Source organism: Mandrillus leucophaeus, unplaced genomic scaffold (assembly GCF_000951045.1).
Source record: "Mandrillus leucophaeus isolate KB7577 unplaced genomic scaffold, Mleu.le_1.0 Scaffold554, whole genome shotgun sequence".
NCBI lineage: Eukaryota > Metazoa > Chordata > Mammalia > Primates > Cercopithecidae > Mandrillus > Mandrillus leucophaeus.
The window spans coordinates 1,500,002-1,522,899 of record NW_012105964.1 but is presented as its reverse complement, the minus strand read 5'-3'; the positions used below and the strand labels follow the sequence as shown (position 1 = coordinate 1,522,899).

General features: G+C 39.8%; 1 pseudogene across 1 annotated transcript in view; it reads right to left on the bottom strand.

Moving 5' to 3' along the window:
- Positions 1-20,328, bottom strand: part of LOC105552406 — a 121,898-nt pseudogene extending 101,570 nt beyond the window's left edge. Inside the window, exons 1-2 of the transcript XR_001008002.1 lie at positions 20,099-20,328; positions 18,826-18,917 (exon numbers count right to left, since the gene is read on the bottom strand). The product of XR_001008002.1 is annotated as a polyadenylate-binding protein 1-like (transcript). The remainder of the gene's footprint in view (positions 1-18,825; positions 18,918-20,098) is intronic.
- Between the last annotated feature and the right edge of the window lie 2,570 nt (positions 20,329-22,898).

Below are 22,898 nucleotides of genomic sequence, written 5' to 3'. Positions count from 1 at the left end.
TTTTATTTTCTGAAGCAATTTACTTAGATACAAATTATCTAATTAATAAATTAACTAATTTGCTTCCTGAAATTCTATGAGAGCCCATCCTCTAAAACCATCTAGATTGAAACTTTTTCTATGAAATTAGGATAATTTCTATTTCAATCCATTTGAAGTTTCTATTTTTAAATCTGAGAGTAATGGTTGCTTATAATTTTACTATTTTAGGCCAGGCATGGTGGCTCATGCCTGTAATCCCAACACTTTGGGAGGCCCAGGAGGGTGGATCACCTGAGGCCAGGAGTTCGAGACCAGCCTGGCCAACATGGCGAAACCCCGTCTCTACTAAACATACAAAAAATTTAGCCGGGTGTGGGGGCGCATGCCTGTAATCCCAGCCACTCAGGAGGCTGAGGCAGGAGAATCACTTGAACCCAGGAGGCAGAGGTTTCAGTGAGCTGAGCTCGTGCCATTGCATGCCAGCCTGTGCAACAGAATGAGATTCTGCCTCAAAAAAAAAAATGATATTTTAAAATTTCTTTTACTTCTGATTATTTCCCCTTTCAGAGTGTTTTATTTGCATATTCTCTTTTATCTTTGATTAATCTTGTCAAATATTTGTCTAATATTAATAATTATTTTTAAAACCATTATTTTGGAAGTTTTCAATTTGATCTCTATTTTTGCTCTAATATTTATTATTTATTTTCTTCATTTTTCTTTCTTATTTGGTGTTCTTTTTCTATCTTTTAAGACAGAATATTTATTTTCTACTCTATAGATCAAAGCTATACATTTTCCTCTGCATATTGATTTAGTTCTGTCCAATAAATCTTGACCTTTACTACCTTCATCTATTTTTAGTTTTCTTTCTGCATAGTTTTGTTTTAAATATTTCTCTCATAGAAACATATTTCTCTAATCTGAGAGTTTCTTTTGACTGGTGCAGCCTGGTTACATTTATTGTAATTACGACAGAATCTATTTAATCCTATTTTAAGATTTATTTAATCTTATTTTATGTTTTCAATGTATCATATATTTTTGAAGGTTTTCTACTCCATTGTTATTTTTCTTTGATTAATCAGTATATTCTTCTGATGGTTTGAAAGTTATACATTCCAGGTCGAGCGTCGGGGCTCATGCTTGTAATCCCACCACTTCGAGAGGTTGAGGCAGGTGGATTGCCTGATCACCCCACTGCACTCCAGCCTGAGTGACAGAGTGAGACCTTGTCTCAAAAAAAAAAAGAGAGAGAAAGAAAAAAACAAAGAAAAGGAGAGAAAGTTACATATTCTGGAGCTAACAGCTGTACTGGTGGCTCTTTGATTTCATCGTTTTCTGACTGTAGTAAAAGCCAGTTCCTTCTAACTCAGTTCTGTCATATAGTTCTAGGAAGTTTTTCCTGAAAATTCAACTTTAAAGCTGTTTCAGCAACTTTCCCAATAACTGAGCAATCTATAGGCCTTAAAAATCCCTTTTTATTTAAACTAGCTTGAGTGGACTCTGTTATGCAACCAAAGTCTTTACTTGGTCAGAAAGATAGTTTTCATCTCAATTCCTTTAATGAATATTCATCCATTTGGGATTTCTATGTTTAAATACAAGTGATACTTGCTTATAATTTTATTCTTTTAAAATCTCTTCTATTTATAGTTATTTCTTCTTTTCATAGTATATTTTGTTTATTTACATGCTCTCTCTTATCTTTGATAAGTCTTGTCAAAGACCTGTCTAATCAGCTTCCTAACAAGTATCTTAGCATGTTCTCATATCCTTCTGATATCTTTATTACTATCTTGGAAATGTATTATTTTTATCAATAGCTTTAGTTCTGTTTTTTTTTTTTCTGAGATGGTGTCTCACTTTGTTGCCCAGGCTGGAGTGCAGTGGCACAATCTCAGCTCCCTGCAACCTCTGCCTCCTGAATTCAAGTGATTCTCCCACCTCAGCCTCCCAAATAGCTGGGATTACAGGCACCTATTCCCATGCCCAGCTAATTTTTAAAATTTTAGTAGAGATGGGATTTCACCGTGTTGGCCAGGCTGGTCTCCAACTCCTAACCACAGGTGATCCATCCACCTTGGCCTCCCAAAGTGCTGGGATAGCAGACATGAGCCACAGCACCCGGTCCAGTTCTAAGTTTGTAATGGATTATTTTTCTTTATGTGTTATTTATCTGCTACCACAACAACGTATGTAATAAACACATACAAAATCTCAGTGCCATAAAAAACAAACATTCAGTTTTGCTCACAAGTCTATGAAGTTAACTGAGCAGATCTGATCTGCACTGGGATTGGTAAGGCACACCCATTCATCTGAGATTAGCTACAGGTCATCTAGAAGTCTTCCAATATCTTACTGCCTCCCTTACATGTCTGGAGCCTACTCTGGGACAACTGAGCTGACTCAGCTCTGCCTGACATGGTCTACAGTCTTCCAATGCACTAGAGTGGACTTGTTTTTATGATGGTAGAGAGAGTGCAGAGGTATTCAGGCCCCCTGAAGCTTTGGCTTAGAACTGGCATACCATCATTTTTTGCCACATTCTAACAGCCAAAGCAAGTCACAAAGCCAACCCAGATTCAAACGGTGAGAAAATAGACCCTACTTCTTGATTAGAGAACTGCAAAGTCACATTTCAAAAGCCACCGACAGAGAGAGGGGTGGGAAGTCAGGGTTATCCTTACAATCACTCCATTGTTTCAGTTATCTACTGCTTTGTAACAAAGCACCCCAAAATATAGCAGTTTAGGATAAAACCTTATTATTATCTCTTATGATTCTACATTATGGCCAGATTTAGATAGGCAGTTCTTACCTGGGTCTTTAATTCAGTTGCAGACAGATGATGGCTGGGGCTGAAGTCATATGAAGGCTCAATGGAACAGGGCATCCACGACAGTTCCCTTAGCCACATGTCTGGTGGCCTCAGCTGAGGTGACTGAAATAGCTGGGGACTTGCTTCTATGTAGCCTGTCCATGTTGCTAGTTTGTAAAGTTTCAGCATAACAGTCTCAGGATATTCAAAATTCTTTCATGGCTGCTTGTTTTCACCACAGTAAGCATTCCAAGATCCCAGCCTCAAAAGTCACACGGTGTCTCTTCTGCCACACTCTACTGCTTACACAGGGCAAGCATTGATTCAACAGAGAAGACTGCATGAAGCTTTGGATACTGGAAGGTATTTGTGGGCACCATACATATGTATGTGTGTAATATCATGTGTGTGAGATATCATCTTCAGCTTAGCTTCTGAATTTGTAGTTAATTTCTATTCTTTCCATGTGAATAAATATATGTGTACATGATGCTGTTTTGTAGACAATAAATTTTAGTTCTTTATTTCCTATGTCTACTAAAGTATTGAGTTGACCTTCCTTCTTGTCAGACTATGTAATTCTTTAAACAGTGTTCTCAAAGTGGATGTTTTTGAGGCCTTGCATGACTAAAAATATCATTATTTCTTACTCACATTTAATTTTTTGAAGTTGGCTTTCTTCCATACTTTGCATCCAGTGTTGCTATTGAAACACTTCTCTAAGTGATTAGACTAAGTTTTCTTTATTATATACTTTATCTACTCTAATGCACACTCTCAAGTAATGTTGCCCCTGAGGGAACCTATATTTCCTGCACAGGCTCTCCTCTTTTCCAACAGCTGCCTCAGTGATAACCCAGTTCTGGAAGTGGAGAATGGAGAAAGGAAGCAGCATCCAGGCTCCAGCTCAAGGTTACACCTGCTTTTATCCACCCCTACTCATGCCCAAGCCACAGGCTTCATAATATCCTGCAGTCTCAAGTCAAGAGCTGGCCCTGCCACTGTCCTCCTCACAGTGGCTGTGGGAAAGGCAATGTCTCACTCAGGAAAAGATGGGGCACAACAAGAACACCCCCCAGCCTGCTTCCATTCCAGGCTACCTTCAGCATCAACCTCCATCATTTACCCTCTCCCCACAACCATAAAGAGTCTCCATCACCTCCACCTCATCAGGCAGTTCTCACAATGCCAGTTCTGATATATGACATTACTCCTCTTGGCTCCAGGTCATCCTCAGAGCAGAGATCATGTTACTTTGCCATCTGATCAGAAACTACATGTCCCATACCCCAGATCCTTCAATTCATTTTAAGATAACACAATATGATATTAAAATGTAGGGTTGAAATTAGAACATGCCAAACTTAAGAACATATTTGAAATGAGTTTTTTTAAGTAAACTCTAGTTTAAAAATTTTACTTTATATAATTACCTAGTTTAAAAAACTGAGGTAAAATGAATAAAGCATCATACGTTATATATGATAATTTTCTAAGATTGTTTAATCAATAAAGAATAAAAAAGTACCATTACAAGTGTATTGATCTTGGTAAAACAGAAGGACACAAATATCTTGTTATAAATTTTTGGATGCATTCCCGTGTTTCCCTTGTTCTAGAACATTTGGCATTCTTTATCAACTAGTATATAAAAGAATAGAAAAGCAAATGTGTCTCATATTTCCTTTATACTACTATATTAATAAATCAGAAAGCTAGTCCACTAGAAAGAATAAATGGCTTCAATTATAAGCCATATATAGGTAATGGATCTGGCCATGTATAAGAAAACATGTTTTCCTTTTATATTCACACCATTCTCAATATCTCACTTCTGACACCAGATCTATGATGTTTTTCCCACTTGATCTATTATCCAACACTAGCTGGGTGTTTAACAATTCAATTCCATTCTGACACTATCTCAAGTTAGTGCAGAACCCATAGGTTAAGGGCCTCCCACAAGACTCTACCCCCACTACAGATGCCAATGATAAGTAGTAGGTTTTCTGGTTACCCACAGCCTGTACAACTTGGCTACGAATTGGAAGTTCTGAGCCCTCCTTGGGCTCAACAGTTTGCTACAGCAACTCACAGAACGCAGGGAAACACTTGTGTTTCCTGGCTTATTATATAATAAAGGATATGATAAAGAATACAGATAAACAGCCAGATGAAGGTACATGGGGCAAGGTCTGAAGGGTCCCAAGCACAGCAGCTTCTATTGCCATGGAGTACAGGTTTGCCACCTTCTAGCACATGGATGTGTTTAGCACCCTAAGAATTCCTCAAACCCTGTCATTTAGGGATTTTGAAGGTGGCTTCATCATGTAGACATGATCAAGTATTAACTAAATCTTCAGCTCATCTTCCCTCTTCAGAGTAGGGGGTTGGGGTTGAAAGTTCCAGGCTTCTAATTATGGCTTGGTCTTTCTGGTGACTAGCACCCATGTAGGAGCCCACCAAAAGTGGCTCTTATCACCCTGAAAATTTCAAGGGATTTAGGAGCTCTGTGTCAGGAGTTGGGTAAAAGGTGAAATATTAGAACAAAAGATGCACCTAGCATCCCTACCACTCAGGAAATAACAAAGGTTTAAGAGCTCCGGCCAGGAGCAGAGAACAAGACCAATATACACATATGTCTTGTTACATCAAAAAATCACAGGCTAAAAGCAAAGTTTTCTCGTTTTGTTCAACCTATATCAATCTTTGAAGTCACTCGCAGTTGAACCTTTTGTCTTGTTTCAAGTGCCGTCTATAAATTTTATTATTTTCAGTATAGAGTCTTTCTACTTGTTAAATTCACTCAAATCACAGCCCTCGTGCTGTTCAGGGTTTTTTTATTTTGTTATTGTTCTTTATTTTCATGTAATAAATGATTTGTCAAGGTCATCATTTTTGCTTGCGACTTTATTTTGAAACATTTTTTGCAGTTGAAAATACATTTTTTTTGCTGATATTGAATTGTGAGCACACAAACCAAGCACAACGTTATGGTCTTTCTCTCCATATTCTTAAATATAAGAATATATATAAATATTTATATCTTTATATTCTAAGAGTTTGGCACATATAGCTAGCAGTGCTTTTGCCATCTGTTTATTTTGGATGTTATTGACATGAATCTACAGTAAAAAATTCACCATTGGGATCTCTTCTATTAGTACATTTTTCAACTGAAATACCACATTAGAAGAATATTCTTGAACTGACACATTGGAAATACTTTCTTTCCAGTTTACCTGAACTTTCAGAAGAATTTCTCTTTTTTTTTTTTTTTCCTTGAGACAGAGTCTCACTCTGTCGCCCAGGTTGGAGTGCAGTGGCGCGATCTCGGCTCACCACAACCTCCGCCTCAGCCTCCCAAGTAGTTGGGATTATAGGCACCTGCCACCAAGCCCGGCTAATTTTTGTGTGTTTTTAGTAGAGACGGGGTTTCACCATGTGGGCCAGACTGGCCTCAAACTCCTGACCTCAGGTAATCCACCCACCGCAGCCTCCTTAGATTATAGACATGAGCCACTGCATCCGGCCTAAGAATTTCTTAAGCATGGGTTTTAAAGGAGAACTTCAAAAGCAATAGCGTATGTGTTCCTTCAATTTTTTTTTTTTTTTTTTTTTGAGATAGGGTCTCTGTTGCCCAGGCTGGAGTGCAGTGGCACAATCTCGGCTCACTGCAATCTCTGCCTCCCAGGTTCAAGCAATTCTCCTACCTCAGCCTCCTGACTAGCTGGGACTACAGGCATTCCTCACTATGCCCAGGTAATTTTTTGTATTTTCAGCAGAGATGGGGTTTTATCATGTTGGTCAGGCTGGTGTGATCCAGCATCAAGTGATCCATCCACCTCGGCCTCCTAAAGTGTTAGGGTTAGGGGCGTGAGCCACCACTCCTGGCCTGTATTCCTTCAATTTTCAAATTATTTTCTTGCTTGATTTGAAAAATGTGGGTGGATTGAGAGATTCTTTTTTTGTTCAAACCAAAATATAACATTTATTTCTAAAACACAGCAGCATTGGCACATTGAGGTTCATTCAGAGGCTGATCCTTAGATGTAGTTACTGTAGGTCAAATAGCAATTTCATGATCAAATTCTTCAGAATTGGTATTTTTTGTGGGGTAGGTCTGCCTTGGCACTGAAAATACTGAAAACAATTGTAGAAGTTGTTTTTGAAATTTTGTTTGTTTGCCTTATTTTGTTTTTAAGAAAAATTTGAAAGTCATTTTTCTCAAAGGGCCCCAAATGTCTCCTAAAAACACAATTCCTCTAGCAGGGGCCTGACTCGGCTGACTTACAACAGCCCTCTGCTCATTCATCATACAGACCTGAAATAAGGGGAGTCCACTCCTCGCTTGGGCAAATGAGGGGAGTCCACTCCTCACCAGAGCTGCAGCTAGGCCCTCTGGTGCTAACAAAGACAGAATTCAGACAGCAAGAAGGAAGAAAGTGGGCCCAGCCCCTGCACTCTGAGCCTGCCCAGCCCTTGTGGTATTTGTTGCTGTGTTTGAATGGCTTTTGGCTCCAGAGCCCACTTTTACTCTTAGCTTCCTGCTTGCTACCTTCCTGGCTTCAGCTATGCCCACTCCATTTTCATACTCCATCTTAGTACCTGGAAAAATCAGCCATGTTCAATATCCCAGGCCTGTGCTCTGCCTTAGAGGGAAGGAGACACTTAATGAACTGTGAAGTGTACCCATCATGCTCTCATGAACCTTTTTTGGTAGTGGAGCATCAAAATGCCTCACCACTTGGTGGGAAGACTGAAGACAGGCAAATTCACTCCTGCAAAGAATATGACCTGGCTAAGGTCCAAGATGCTATGGCCATTAAGTTAAATGAGAGGTGGGGAGTAACCATCTGTTAGCTGTGCAAAGTAAATAAAAAGCAGACATCTGGGGAGACAGGTGATGGGGTGGAAATGAAGTTGAACTGAAATGCAGGAGGCTTATTTGATAGCCTTAGCTTTGCTGACCATAGTATCTGTGTGACTTTGGGGAAGGTCACTAAACCTCAGAGGACCTTAGTTTCCTCAGCAGCACATCAAGAGTATGGAACTGGATCACAGTCAAGGTAGTTACAAACCCAAAAGATTTTTCTTGACCCCAATCGACCTGTGCAGCTATGTGGACACACATTAAGTACAGCCTTTGCTCATAATAGGGATTCGATATGCTAAACTGAATGTCCAAGGGCAATCTAATTAAGCAGACAGTGGGCTGTGGCTATTTCTGATGCCTACAACGCCCTTGAAAACTGTCCTTTGGTCTACCCAGTCTTGCCCTTAGCTATCAGTGTGTTAACATCCTTTGCTGACTTACAGAGAACAACAGCTATACAAGTGTTAAAATCCTTGTCACCCTTGCCGAATAATATCCTGACTGAGGAGTCAACACATTTTGTGCTACGTACAGAAAGTTTTTTGTTTCAGTTAGTATATTTGTAAGCTCAGATGAAGTCCTTTTTCCTCAAAAGTATTTCTTATAAATTTTGGTAGTGAATTGAGATGGTGGTCAAGGGGCAAAGAAGAAGAGTCATATCTTAAAACTGAATGGTGATAAGTGCCTAAATCCTCACCTCAGATGAAAAGGTCAAAAGTTTTGTCTCAACAATTCCTGCAGTACTTTCATTAGTGTGAACATTTGCACAAACAAAAATTATTTTCTCTCAAACAAAAAGGTATTTAAGTATCATAAATTCATGTCTCTTCTTAATAAGTTATTCACTGAGGATGGACTCACTGAAAAAGAAAACTGCTATTACTTCATAGGGCAAGGAATATTACTTTGACCCAAGTTATGGGCTCAGAAACTGAATACACATCACAAATGTGAAAATAAGTAATTGAAAATCTAAGCTGTTGGAATCCTAAATTATTTTGAGCCTTAAAGGAGTGTGATTATGGGACCTAGGTCATGTGACAAGCAGCTGCAACCTAGGCAGCTATAATCAAGGTGCTACAACCTTTGTTTCTCTGCTTATAGATTAGCTTTCCTCCTTACCTACATTGTTTTATAAAATGTTGCAAATGACTAAAGGGTGCCAGAAAAAACCCCTACCCTCTTCACTGTTAATCTTCATCATAGATTAACTTCCCTTTTTCCTTTCTTACACAAAGGCTTCATGGTTACCATAATGTCTTAAGATGAAATATTAAATACACTTTTCCTAATGAAAAAGGAAATGAAAACAAGCTATACAGAAAACAAGCCATACGGAAAAGAGAACAAACTGTAACTAATTAAATTGTTGTAACTTGTAAAACCAGCCTCGTATAGAAAATGGTATAATCCCACTAAACTTCTTTGTTTTCTGCTCGTATAAGTAAGAAGTTAACTTTGGAGCACTGACCCCATTTTTCTGGAGTCTTTGCCTCCCAGATGACCATTCCCAGCTTTTCACTTGAATAAACTGTTTAAACTGGATTCTGATCCTTTCAGTTATTTCAGGTAGACAGAAAGAAATAAAATATTGAATTGGATTACAATAACAGTTCATCTCATTTTCCATTGACCCAAATGACTGATGCTGTGGAAACAGTATGATTTCTATTCTATATTAATAAGTCAATAACTTGAAGTGACATTAAATGTAAAAGCATTTGTTTTGTTAATTTATTTTACTATAAAAAGCACTGAACAGAATCAAAATAAAAGAACATCCTATGAAGTGAAATTGCCTGTTTGCTGATGACTTGATCTTATATATAGAAAATCCTAAAGACTCTAAAAAAAAATAAAAAAATTTAAAAAATTTAAAAAAAAAACCTGTTAGAACTGATCATGAATTCAGTAAAGTTGCAGGATACAAAATCAACTTAGAAAAATCAGTACCATCTCTATATACTATCTGAAAAAGAAATTGAGAAAACAATCCCATTTACAAAAAAATAAAATAAAATACTTGGGAGTAAATTTACCCAAGGGAGTGAAAGACCTGTATGATGAAAACATTGTTGAAAGAAAGTAAAGACAGAATAAATACACAGAAAGATAACTCAAGTTCATAAATTGGAAGAACTAATATTTTTTAAATGTCCATATTGCCTCAAGTGATCTACAGATCCAGTGCAATCCCTATCAAAATTCCAATGTCATTCTTCACAGAAATAGAAAGCATAATTCTAAAATTTGTATGAAATCACACACACACAAAAACTTAGATAGCCAAGGCAATCTTGACCAAAAAGAACAAAACTAGAGGCTTTACAGTACTGGATTTCAAAATATATTACAAAACTATAGTAATCAAAACAGACACATTAACCAATGGAATAGATAGGGATTCTAAAATAAACCCACAAACCTATATTCAGTTGATAGTCAACAAAAGTGCCAAGAACACACAATGAGGAACAGACAGTCTCTTCAATAAATGGGAAGAGTAGATATCCACACACAGGAGAATGGAAATGGACCCTTATTTTACCCCTTATACAGGAATCAACTCAAAATGGATTAAAAATTTAAACAAATGTAAAATCATAAAACCACAAGAAGAAAACTTGGAGAAAACTCCATACCATTGGTCTGGGCAGAGATTTTTTGAATATGACCCCAAAGCACAAGCAACAGAAACAAAAATAGACAAATAGTATTGCATCAAACTCAAAAGCTTCTGCACAGCAAAGGAAACAATTAATAGAGTGAAGAGTCAACCCACAGATTGGGAGAAAATCTTTGCAAATCATACATTGGATAAGGGCCTAGTCCAAAATATACAAGAAACTCGAACTACTCAATAACAAAAAAACGAATTACCCTATTTTAAAGTGGGCAAAAAATTTGCATAGCTATTTCTCAAAAGACTTATGAATGGCTAAGAAATACATGAAAAACGATCAACACCTCTAATCATCAGAAAAATGCATATTAAAATTATGAGATGTCAACTCAGATGAGATGTCAACTCAGATGTATTAGATAGGCTATTATAAAAAAGACGAAAGATAACACATGTTGGTGAGTATGTGGAGAAAAACCTTTTACACAGTTCATATCGTTCATTAGTACAGCCACTTTGGAAAATAATATGAAGGTTTCTCAAAAATTAAAAATAGAAGTACTGTATGATACAGCTATCTCATTAGTAACATTGCTTTTTCCTAACTTTTTTCTTTGCCTTCTGTCTGGTTATTGAATGTTCAGTTTAACTGAGACTTTTCCAATATGAATGAATTAGCACCAGTTCATGTGCTATTTTAAATATACTGGAATAATGACATGCAGTGCTAGGTGCACTATAGTAAGCACACAATATATGATTAAATAAGAGTTAATCAGCTTTTGACAGCTACAGAGGAATTTTTACAGTCATGCCAGTAATACATAAATAATGAAAAAATTACTAAAAGTGAAAAAATAAAAAAGGAAATCAATATTGATTTAGGCTTTGTGGCTGGTGTTGTACTAGGCCTTTTCATATGTAATGACTTCAATTTAGACTTACAACAGCCTTGTGAGGTAGGCATGCTATTGTAAAGCTTTTAGAGATGAAGAAATGACACCCAGAAAGGCCACGTCACTTGCCTGAAGTTGTACATTTTATAAGTAACAGAATCAGAATCTCAACCCAAGCCCCATTAACACCAGTGGCCAAACTGTAAACAATCAGTAACTGAATAGACAAATTGGAAAATTCTTTTGAAGACACAGGCATTTAAAGAATTTCAGTAAGGTCAAAACCACACAATTGGTTATAATGTATTTTATATTATTCTGACATATCTGTGGAGTAAATATTTAAATGGAGACAATAAACAGAACTTTGGGTTTTGGTTTAAATTAGAAGAATGTACCCATATTTCCTCCAGGCCCAGCTGAAACCTCCTCCCCTTAGTCAGCCAATGAGTGGAGACCTGGTAGTCTATTCAGAGAGGTTACTCGATCCTATCTGGATTGAATAATGAGGATTGAGGCCGATAGATTACAAGAGGACACAGCCAAGTCATCACTATAACAGGAGTACTTTATGATTTTGAGAAATATACTAAACATTTGGGCTGTTAAAGGCCTACTCCTCTTTCATTGTGCTTCTAAGTAAGTGAGAAATACTGGTCCTAGAGTGTCTCCTTCCCAGAGGATTCTGTGGGTTGAAGACCAGGTGTATTCATCTGCTTGAGCTGCTATAACAAAATGCCATAGACTGGGGTGACTTAAACCGCATACATTCATTCCTCATAGTTGAGAGGCTGGGAAGTCCAAGATGAAGGTGATTGTCAATTCAGTTCCTGGTGAGAGCTCCCTTCCTCACTTGCAGATGGCCACCTTCTCAGTGTGTCCACACAGGGCACACAGAGAGCGATATCTCTCGATTTCTCTTCTTATAAAGTGACTAATCTCATCATGATGGCCCCACCTTCATGACTTTGGGAGGTAATCTAACCCTCATTACCTACCAAAGGCCCCGTTTCTAAATACCAACACATTGGGGGTGAGGGCTTCAAGATATGAATTTGGGGGAGGACACAATTTAGTCCATAATACCAGGAGATGCTAAAATCTTGGAGGACTTACAAATTTTTCCTTTCTCAAATTATCCTATCTCATGATTCTTGCGTATTTTCACCTTTTCTTTCAATGTAAGTGAGGTACTGCATTTAAATAGGCTACAGTAAGAGGCAGGATCTCATAACTTCTCAAATCATGTACCTCCATCAATTCAGAGATCAGAGAAAATACCAGTGGCCCAAAGCAGGTAACTTATCATATTCTATATAGTTGAGATTTAAGTTGACTGTCTGTCAAGGAGGTGTGTGTAATACCTAGGAGAAATTTAGGTTTATGAGAAACCTCGCTTTTAAATAATGAAGTGGATGTTAAGAACTGAGCCTTTATATCTCATTGCTGGAGCTGATGGTGAGTGTGGTGGAGCAGCTCGGGAGCTGAGCAGCTCGGGAGCTGTTGCTGCTGTACAATGCAGTGCAGTGGACAGCACCTAGGTTCCAGCTGTGCTTCTGCAACATATTAGCTGTGTGACCTCAGGCAAGTCACTTCACTCTCCTGAGTCTGTTTCCTTTGCACATAGCGATGATGATAAAAGAGATCAATACAAATACTGCAAGTGTGGAACAGATAACACTGAATCATTTTAAGATGCCGATACTGCAATTATCACATCTGAAACTCACTATCTGGAAATAGTTTAAGGCCTTGGTTTCCCAGGTACCATAAAATTGGCATTCCAGAACTGTCTAGTAGGAGCAATCAATATTTTCCCCTTGCTTTATGCCTGTGGCCCTAGACTCCTTTAAGATCCTAAATATGATGACCTATGATAAAAATGTCTCTGTAACAGAGCACTCCTCTAAACTCAGTCATTGTTTGACATGTCACTTTGCAGACTCTGTTATCAGGGGACTTCATTTAGCCTTTTTATCTTCAAAGCAAAAGGTTATTAAAGGCTTTACTCTTTAATGGTAGCAAACCACTCTTCAGCCTCTTCTAAATGGTGAGGGTACCTGGTCAGGTGTAAAGAGAGGGAAAGATTAATTTAAAAAGAGCCCTTCCCTTCTGACTCTAGCTGCCTTGTGTCTTAATCAGGGTCACTTGAGCAGTCAGTCCACAAAAAATGGAATAATCTGTCCCAAAAAATTTATTTTTAACTGAAAGGCAGCTACTACGAGTTTAGAGAAATTAGCTGAAGTGAGAGGTAAACTCTATGAATATACAGGATAGAAAAGCTTTGAAATGAAACCTAAGATGTTGGCCAAATCTGCTGACGACTTGCCTGTGCACAGAAGACACTGCACTACCTGTAGGGCAGGCCTAGAGGAAGGGCAGGGCTAGAAGAAGGGCAGGACTAGAGGAAAGGCAGGCCTGGAGGAAAGGCCCGTAGGAAGTGGAGAGGCACTGCTGGGGGACAGGGAGACATGATGCCTCAGGATGTGGAAACAGGAAGGGAAGGCAAACTCTCACTATGAATAAGTGGAGCATCCGATTCAGAAACTAAATATACAAACAAATCTTAAGAATGTTCTGAGAAAGTCATCAAGCAGTTTAGAGCTCCAGAAAGAGATTCCACTAAACAGCTAAGATTATTTCAGGACTTCAGAGTCGACCTCCGGCCCAGCTCAGTGGCCTTCTACACAGAAAATGGCATATTGTCGTGGATTGAACTGTGTCTCTCCCAAATTCTTATGCTGAAGTTTTAACCCCTAGTACCTTAGGATGTGATTATTTTAGGAAACAGAGTCTTTAAAGAGGCAGTTAAGGTGAAGGGAGGTCATAAGTGTGGGAACCTAATCCAATATGACTGGTGCTTTTTATAAGCAGAGGAAAAGACGTCAGATATCTGCACATGCAGAAAAAAGACCATGTGAGAACACAGTGAGAAGGCAGCCATCTGCAAACCAAGGAGAGGCCTCAGGAGAATCCAGACCTGCTGACACCCTGATCTTGGACTTCTAGCCTCCAGAACTGTGGAAAATAAATTTCTGTTGTTTGAGCCACCCAGTCTGTGAGATTTTGCTAGGGCAGCCCTAACAGACTAATGTATATATGCAGTGGGAACTAATCCCAAATCAAAAAGATCATGCTTTCAAGAAACAGTTAATATTTTATTTTTCTACAGCACTATTACAAGTAATTTCAGAATCTCAAACCCTTGCCTTTCCTACCACAGGCAGTGTACAATTTAATCTCAGTCTACCCTGGATTCCCTCAGTGCCTAGGCATGGGGAAGGGAGAACCCCCTATCTGGTCAGGTGTAAATTGGCATTATGGGACAACGTTTGTCCTATGGATACACATTGACCTTGGGCATTACGGGACAACGTTTGTCCTTCAGATGGGTCCTTCAGTTTGGGAATCTCTATGGGGCTGCAATAGTCCTATTGGCCTAGATTTACCATTATGTGGTTTTTATTTTCTAGGGTCATGTTGGGGCTCAGAAACCGATACTCCACAACATATGGGACAGTGACATCCTACACTGCATAAGAAGCCTCAAGGTCTCTCTGAATTTCCCACAATCACTACTATCTACACACTCTTCCTAAGAAGCTGAAATTCTTTTATAGACCTAATTTCCAGACCCACCAAGGAGAACAATTGTTTTTTCTTCCCTTCTCTATAAGACCAAGAGTGTAACCACACCTGAATAGATCCTTTCAGTGTCAAAGAGAACTATTACAAGTTAATCTCCATACCCAGATCTACTCATTCTCCCTAGTAATCCCCTCAGAAGAATTCCTCTTTCTCCTCTTCTATAACCTCTTTTGCCAGGATGGTATATGAACTTCTGTCCCTCACTGGGAGGTTGTCTTCTTTCTGAAGGATCCTATGAATATACATTAAATACATTTATATGCCTTTTCTCCTATTAATCTACATCTTGTCGGGGGGATTTTTCAGCAAACTTTCAGGGGTCCAAGGGGAAGTTACCCCTTGACCCCTACAGTCACACCATCTCCCCTTAACACTACAGGAAACAAGGCCTGGGACTCTACTGCTTACATAGGATTTGGGGGTACTCTCCCCAGTATAGTAGGAAACTCAGCCATGGGCTTATCATCATTTAATACCCTAATTATAACTGCAGGCTGGAGAGTCGAGTGTGGCTACTTAAAATAAGGGTAATGACTGACTCTACTGCCATTGTCCGATGGGTTTTTCCTGAACACTGCACAGACAAAATCAATCCACTGAGACCACAGCATTGCAGAGGAGAAAGAGATTAATTGACAGGAGGCCAGCCCACTCAGGAGAACTGAAGCTATTCCTCAAATCAGTCTCCCCATGGGCAGATGACTCGGGGTTTTGTGAGCAATTTGGTAGGCAGAGGGCTAAGGAATGGTTGCTGCTGATTGGTTGGAGATGAAATCATAGGGGTGTGGAAAATGATCCTCATGCTCTTGGTCTGCCTCTGGGTGGGGCCACAGGACCTGTTGAGTCAGGAGTCAGGAGTCCACATGGAATCAGCCTGAGAAACATCTCAAAAAAACAATCTTAGGTTATACAATAGTGATATTATCTACAGGAGCAATTGGGAAGGTCACAGATCTTGTGACATCTGGCCACAGGACCCCTGAACAGTAAGGAATTATAGAAACTATGCCTACATCTTAGCAGAGTTTAGGCCCCTCTCATAATCCTATTCTTATGGTCTTTCATTAGTCTAATAAAGGTAGTTTTTGATCCCTAGGCAAGAAGGAGTTTAGTTTTAGGGAGGACTATTATCATCCTTGCTTTTATGTTAAACTACAAATTAAATTTCTCCTAAATTTAGCTTGACCTATGCCCAGGAATGATCAAGGACAGCTTAGAGGTCAGAAGCAAGATGAAGTCAACTAAGTCAGATTTCTCTTACTGTCATAATTTTGCAAAGGCAGTTTCTATGCATACGCACATACATGCACACACACAAAATGGTAACTATGTAGAGAAAATGGATATGTTAATTTAGCTTAACTGTGTATGTCAAAACATCAAGTTGTACCCCATAAATGCATGTGTTTATATGTCAATCGATAATAAAAAATAAATAATAAATAAAAATAAAATTCTAAGCCCCCCAACTGAAAAAATGCCCTCTTAGCCAAGGGGTCTCCAGAGAAATGAAAACTGAGTTCTCAGCAATGACAGAACGGGAGATTAGAAGCACCTTAGTATACCCCCTCCCTCACTAACTGCCATGAGGCTCTTTTCCCTAAGGGCTAAACAAAAACCAGCTCTTTTGAAAGACTCCACCATTGATAGCAACCAACTGCCTGATACCGCCCCTCTGTTTTATGGTTTCAACAGCACAACTGACCAGCATTTTTTTCTGATAAGAGATCACCATTGGTAGACAGTAGTCTCAAAGATTGGTAGTCTCTTATCTTATGTTGGCTGAGGATTTGCATATTCTCTGCTTCACCTTTTGACTGAGAGGACTGAAAACTCCACAACCAGGTGAAACTAGCCCTGCTATTATTTGTACATGGTACCCACGATATTCGTGACTCCTCCTGCAGCTTATTGAATATGTATACTTAACCACCCTGCTCAGCATAAATTTCTGTTCCCTCTGTTCCTACTTTGAAGTGGTTGTTTCCAGCTTCTGGCTAGAAGCTGTGCTTCCCACCCTGTCAGAATATCCACCCTGCAGCCTGCAATCCTTTATGAGAAATAAAACTCTCCTTTCAAAGTTTATGAACTCATAATTCTTCAGTTGATACAATGATATGTTCATTTTTAAAAATAAGGACAATGACTCTTATTGGCTTTGAATCCTACAATGGCATCACCTGGAAGCTCATTAGAATTGTAGAATCTCAGACCCCAACCCACGATCAGAAACTGCATTTTATCCATATTCCCAGGGGATTTTTTAAACACACATTAAGTTTTGAGAGGCAATGGGCTAGCATAATGATTCTCAAACTATAGCAGGCATCAGAATCACCTGGAAGCTTGCTGAAGTACAAGGGCTTGGCCCACTCCCCTAGACTCTGATTCAGTAGGTCTCAGAAACCAGGAACTAAGGAACCAGGCTGCAATTCAGAGCCTTTTGGGCAAGGAATTCCTGTGTCTCAGGCACCCAGAGGAATAGGCCTGGAAGGGGAACCCTCCTGTGTTGGGGTGATCAGATTCAACACCAGGCTGTCGGGGCTACAAAGTCCAGCAGAGTCAAAGGAATGAGAAAAGACAAGTTGAGAGTGCATAAGGTGGGTCCAGGGGGCCAGCGCTGGTATGGAGGCTGCCAAGGGCCCGAGCTCTGGGAGTCCGCACTATTTATTGGTGATCAAACAAAGAAGCAGGTGGTGAGGACCTGTAGATGCAGGGGTAAACAAGTAAGGCCATGAGGACGTGGGGGTAGAAAGGTTGCAGGGCATCAAGCGCAGCTGTGACAGTTTACATTTTCTTTGTTGCATATAGAATATGCTCTGCTGTTTGAGATAATGGAGAGCATGTTTACAAGCCTGGGAGAGCAACCAACAAGTCTGTGCACATTCCAGGGGCTATGAGGGGTGTTATGCCCTGAGCCCTGGATTCTATCCAAGTCACGAGGGGTTTTATGCCTTGGGCTTAGATTTGTGGTGCAGCAGGGCAGGCTTTCACCCTTTGGCACAGAGCTTGGTGTTCCAAAGGCCACGAGTGGCTTTAGACCCTGGGCCCTGGAAATCTTCCAAGATTCTTTTATGTTATGACAGACAAGCCAGTCCTGCCTCAGCTCTTCTACCAACAGTCCTGTGTGGCATATCACTTGGCTTCACAGACTCCATGCGCATAGGGAGGAGTGAGGCTGGAAAAGAGCCAGATGGGGCCACTTAAAGCGCAGGACACAAAGCAAGTCTCACCATGGCCATGTCTAAGAACAAGCAGATTGGAAGTCTTGGGGAAGTCTGTGATTTTCTGATCATATTCTGGAAGTCATGAGACAATGTAGTGCCCCCTAACAAGTCTATAAGATAAAATGCAACTGTTGACTTACTAAAGTTCTATGACTCTTCATCTAGTTCCTAGACCAGCAGCATCAGCTTCTCAGGGGCTGGATGTTTACGTTCCCTCAAAATTCATATGATGGGTCCTTTGGGAAGTCTTTAGAGTCAGATAAGGTCATGAGAGCAGCCCCGATGGGATTAGTGCCCTTAATAAAAGAGATAACAGACAGCTTGTGCTCACAGGCACTCTATCTCTTTCTCTCTCTCATGTGAGGACAGAGTGGCTGTCTGGGAGCCAGAAAGACAGCCCACACCAGCAAAGATCAAGGTGCTGGATCTTAGACTTCCCATTTTCAAAAACTATAGGAAAATTACTTTCTGTTGTTTAAGCCACCAAACTATGGTATTTTGTTATGGCTGCCCAAGTCAACTAACACAAGCATTAGCTGGGAACGTGCTAGAAATGCAAATTCCCTGGTCCACACCAGACTTATTGAATAAGAAACTCTGGGATGGGACCCCAGTAGTGTGATTCTGATGCATGTTTCCATTGTTCAAAGAACAATTTTTTATTCTTCTATGTTCCCCCATCAGGAACAACTGGGAGAATATTTTTCATAAGGATTCAGCTTTGGACTCCTTATAGTTGAAAATACTACCTGCTCCATTATCAGCAGAATCTATCCATTTCCCATTAAGTTCATGAATACAAAACAAGACTGCTGATATATTGTGTGCTAAATTGTTGTACCTGATTAAAAAATACCAAAAAAAAAAAAATCAATCAGTGTGCTGTTTCTGCAAGAATTTTCAAATGCATCCTTTTGTTTCAAATAAAATGTCTTTTCATATTTTTATCTCTTTTAAAATTACAGTGATAAGACCTAGAAAAGGGTTGCTAAAAAGCACATTTTAGAAAGACATATTTCTTTGATTTAAATTCAAATTTATATTCATGTAGGCATAAATATCACAAGGGGATACGACAACCATTTATTGCTTCAACCTCTTTCCTCAGCTTCTTGTGAAAACCATATCTCCATAGTAATATTTAAATATAAAGAGACGAGAAGGAGATTTAATATAAAAATAATAATTAGCACTTGGATTCAAGCAATCATAGCATGCTGAACCTTTGTGTGTGCCCCATGAGAGGAGCTAGAAAAGAAAGTCATGTCTTAATCTACTTGTGAGTGCCTCTTTATATCCCTCATGTTATATTCAACCATCACAGCATATTGAGGTTAGTAGCATTATCCCATTTTACAAATGAAAAAAAGGTAGACTCAGGCAGCATATGTATATTTCTGAGAGCAATTTGGTCAGCAAATAGTGGCTATGGGATCTGAATCAAGAGTGTCTAGCTCCAAAGAAATTCTCTATTTTACCAGAATATCACAATGCCCTCTTAAACTTGAGAAAAAATGCGTTATGATCTTACAATCTGACCTTCTCTGAGGAAACTTTGCAATATTGCAGTTACATAGTGCAGACTCTATTAATTTTTGCTACACTTGCTATAAGAACTTTCTAAAGAATATCCCACTCTCTAGTCCAAATTTGTCTATGTACCACTGCTAGAATGAGTTCTCCGAAAAGTAAGATTAATCATGTTCTCCCTCCAGTAAAATCCTCACCTCAGCCTTCAAGATTTAGCTCAAACTCAGTGTGACACAGAGGGTCTTTCCCAGTTTGTAGTCTGCCTACATGGTAAATCCTATCACCTCTCATTACTCCACTCCTACAGGCAGCCTGTGCTCTACCCTTAATGAGCCACTTCTATTCCTGTTTGATCATGCATCTTGCCTCTCCACCATCTGCCCCAAGGTTTCACGGACCCCTGAAATGCTCCGAGTGTCTTTCTTGACTCTTTTCACTTAACTAATTGCTAGCTGTCCTGCCAAGCCAACTTGTAGGATCACTTGTGCTCACCTGTGCTGCATGGTAATCTTCAGCGTCTGATTTGAGTCTGTCTCTGGTATGTTCTCTTGGTGTTTCCTGATTCCTTTTATCAGGGCACTTAGGGCATGTTGGAACTGTTTCTTATACAAATGCTTAGCCCCAGCCCATTCCAGCCCAACAACAATAACTAATTGGGCTGTGGTTTTCTGGCACTGGCCCACTCGGGCAGAACTACTTGAATCTTGAAATCCTCCTCCCATGTTTGTGGAAATCCTCATGAGTAAGTCTCTTCACCTGTACCAGCTACTGAAATCTTGCCTGGAGACTATAGTTATGCATCACTGAACAATGGGAATACATTCTAGGAAATTAGTCATTAGATGATCATCATTGTGTAGTCATGATAGAGTGTACTTACACAAACCTAGACAGCAAACCCTACCACACACCTGGAGTATATGTTATAACTTATTGCTCCCAGGCTACAAACCTGTACGGCATGTTACTGTACTGAATATTGTAGGCGAATGTAACACAGTGGTAAGTATTTGTGCATCTAAACATATCTAAACAGTGAAAAGATATGGTAAGAAGACAGTGTTATAGTCTTATGGGACCACTATTATATATGCAGTCCGTTGTTGACTGAAACATTGTTACACAGTGCATAACTGCATCTGGTTGACCTTGTTGAGCTACTTTTCCTATTACTACTACCTGCCACTGCCACTGAACCTGCTAGCACCCTTTACCCTCCATGCCCTTCCTCAAGTGTGACTCAGTCCACACTGGACCAAACATCCTGCTCTATCTACCTGAGATTTTTGCATAGAAACAGTTCCTTCTGTTCTACTTTATTTTTCCCTTGTAGCTACCACTCTCTGCAAAGTTTCAGATATCCAGAAGGTAATGAGACAGGGGCACCATTCTATTCTCAAAGTAATCCTTCCACTGTGACGACTGAGGCCATAAATTTGGGCATAGCTTGTCCTGATGCTATCTTGTAGTAGAAGTTCTTCTCCATTAGGCTCCTCATTTCCACATGCAAATGGACCCCATGTGGTCCTATCCAACCAATATTCCCTTGCCCAGAAAGTTTCAAGTCCCAGAAATAAATTCAATTTAGGCTCATACTGGTACCCCCACTACTCTCTCACCCACAATCCTAGGCACAGGTTAAAAACAATCCAATAGGATATAGATGTTATTTCTCTAAATTGAAGGCGCTACCATCATTGAATCTGTCACAGAAGGAAAAAAAGTTGCACATCTTCCAGATCCTCCTTTTTGGTCAGAGAGAATATTCAAGGAGCTCTTGTTCAAGATTCTACATAGGCGTGGGCTCTGGCCTGGGTTTTTGTCCGTTTCACCATCAATTTTCTTGCTTCTCCCAGCCATGGCAAAGGGTGGGGATAACAAATAGGCTGATGAAACTCTAAAGCCGAACATGGTGAGGCACTATGGTGATCACATAGTGGTTAAATCTCTCTGGAAAAATGTTGTACACATACCGCTTAAAATCCCCCTGATTCTGACAGTTCATTTAGACCGCTTACTTCTTGGCAGAGCTGATCTGGTCTCCTAGAAAAGACAGATAAGAATTTGGCCAATGCTTTCCAAAATACTCTGCTTTTTAAAGAAGAGGGTGCATATCATTAAAGTCCTTTCTTTCCTTTCAGAAGTGTCATTTTGCTAGAACCAGAGCATTCTAACCTGATGAATGTCTATCTTGGGGAATCATAAAGCAGAAAGTTCTACTCTGTAGCCTAAAAACAGAGTTTATCTAACTAGCCAATTGGTGGTACTCCACCTGTCAAGTAACCATTGGCTAAAAGTGAGGCTGGAGAACTCTGTGGCAGGATTCAGTAAGGGAAAGTCTATTTTCCCCAGGAATGGGAGGCCAATGTCTGGTTCTTAGAAAAACAAGCACATCTCTGGAGCTAGGAGTGTAGCTGTTGCCATGGCACCCATCCAGCCAAAGCTTTAGATGCTGTGGAAGCTCCACAGAGACCAGGTCCTCAGAGCTGACAGCAATAGTAAAATGCAGTCACTGATTATATATTAAAACAACAAGAAAGCCCCCTCTGACATGCTGCAGATGGCTCTTGGTAACAGTGGAACTGCTGTGGATAAATTTCATGTTTATCCCTTAAAACTTCACAATGTTGGGTCATGTCTGGGGCAACCAAACCAATTTATGGAACACTGAGAGTATATACCTCCTTTCTTGTCCCTACAGCATAAATTGCAATTCTGCTTTTTTTTTTTTTTTTAACCTTTGGCACATTAAGTCACTACCTTTTATTTTCATGGTATGATCTTTCTCTCTCTTTGTTCAACTCCCTCCTTTAACAGATGAGAATATCCATGTTCCATGATGTATATTATCTTGTCCAAGTTCAAATGACCAGTAAAAAAGCCAGGATTTGGCCAGATGTGGTGGCTCACACCTGTAATCCCAGCACTTTGGGAGGCCAGGGTGGGCAGATCATGAAGTCAAGAGTTCGAGACCAGCCTGGCCAACATGGTGAAACCGTGTCTCTACTAAGAATACAAAATTAGCTGGGCATGGTGGCACATGCCTATAATCCCAGCTACTCGAGAAGCTGAGGCAGGAGAATCACTTGAACCCAGGAGGCAGAGGCTGCAGTGAGCTGAGATCACACCACTGCACTCTAGCCTGGGCAACAGAGTGAGACTCCATCTTGGAAAAAAAAAATAAAGAGCCGGGATTTGAACCCAGGTCTGCCTGACTCCAAATAAAACCCGCGCTTTTCTCCAGTAATCCTTATTGCTTCCTTGGGCTAGCAGAAACTATATTATGTCCTGA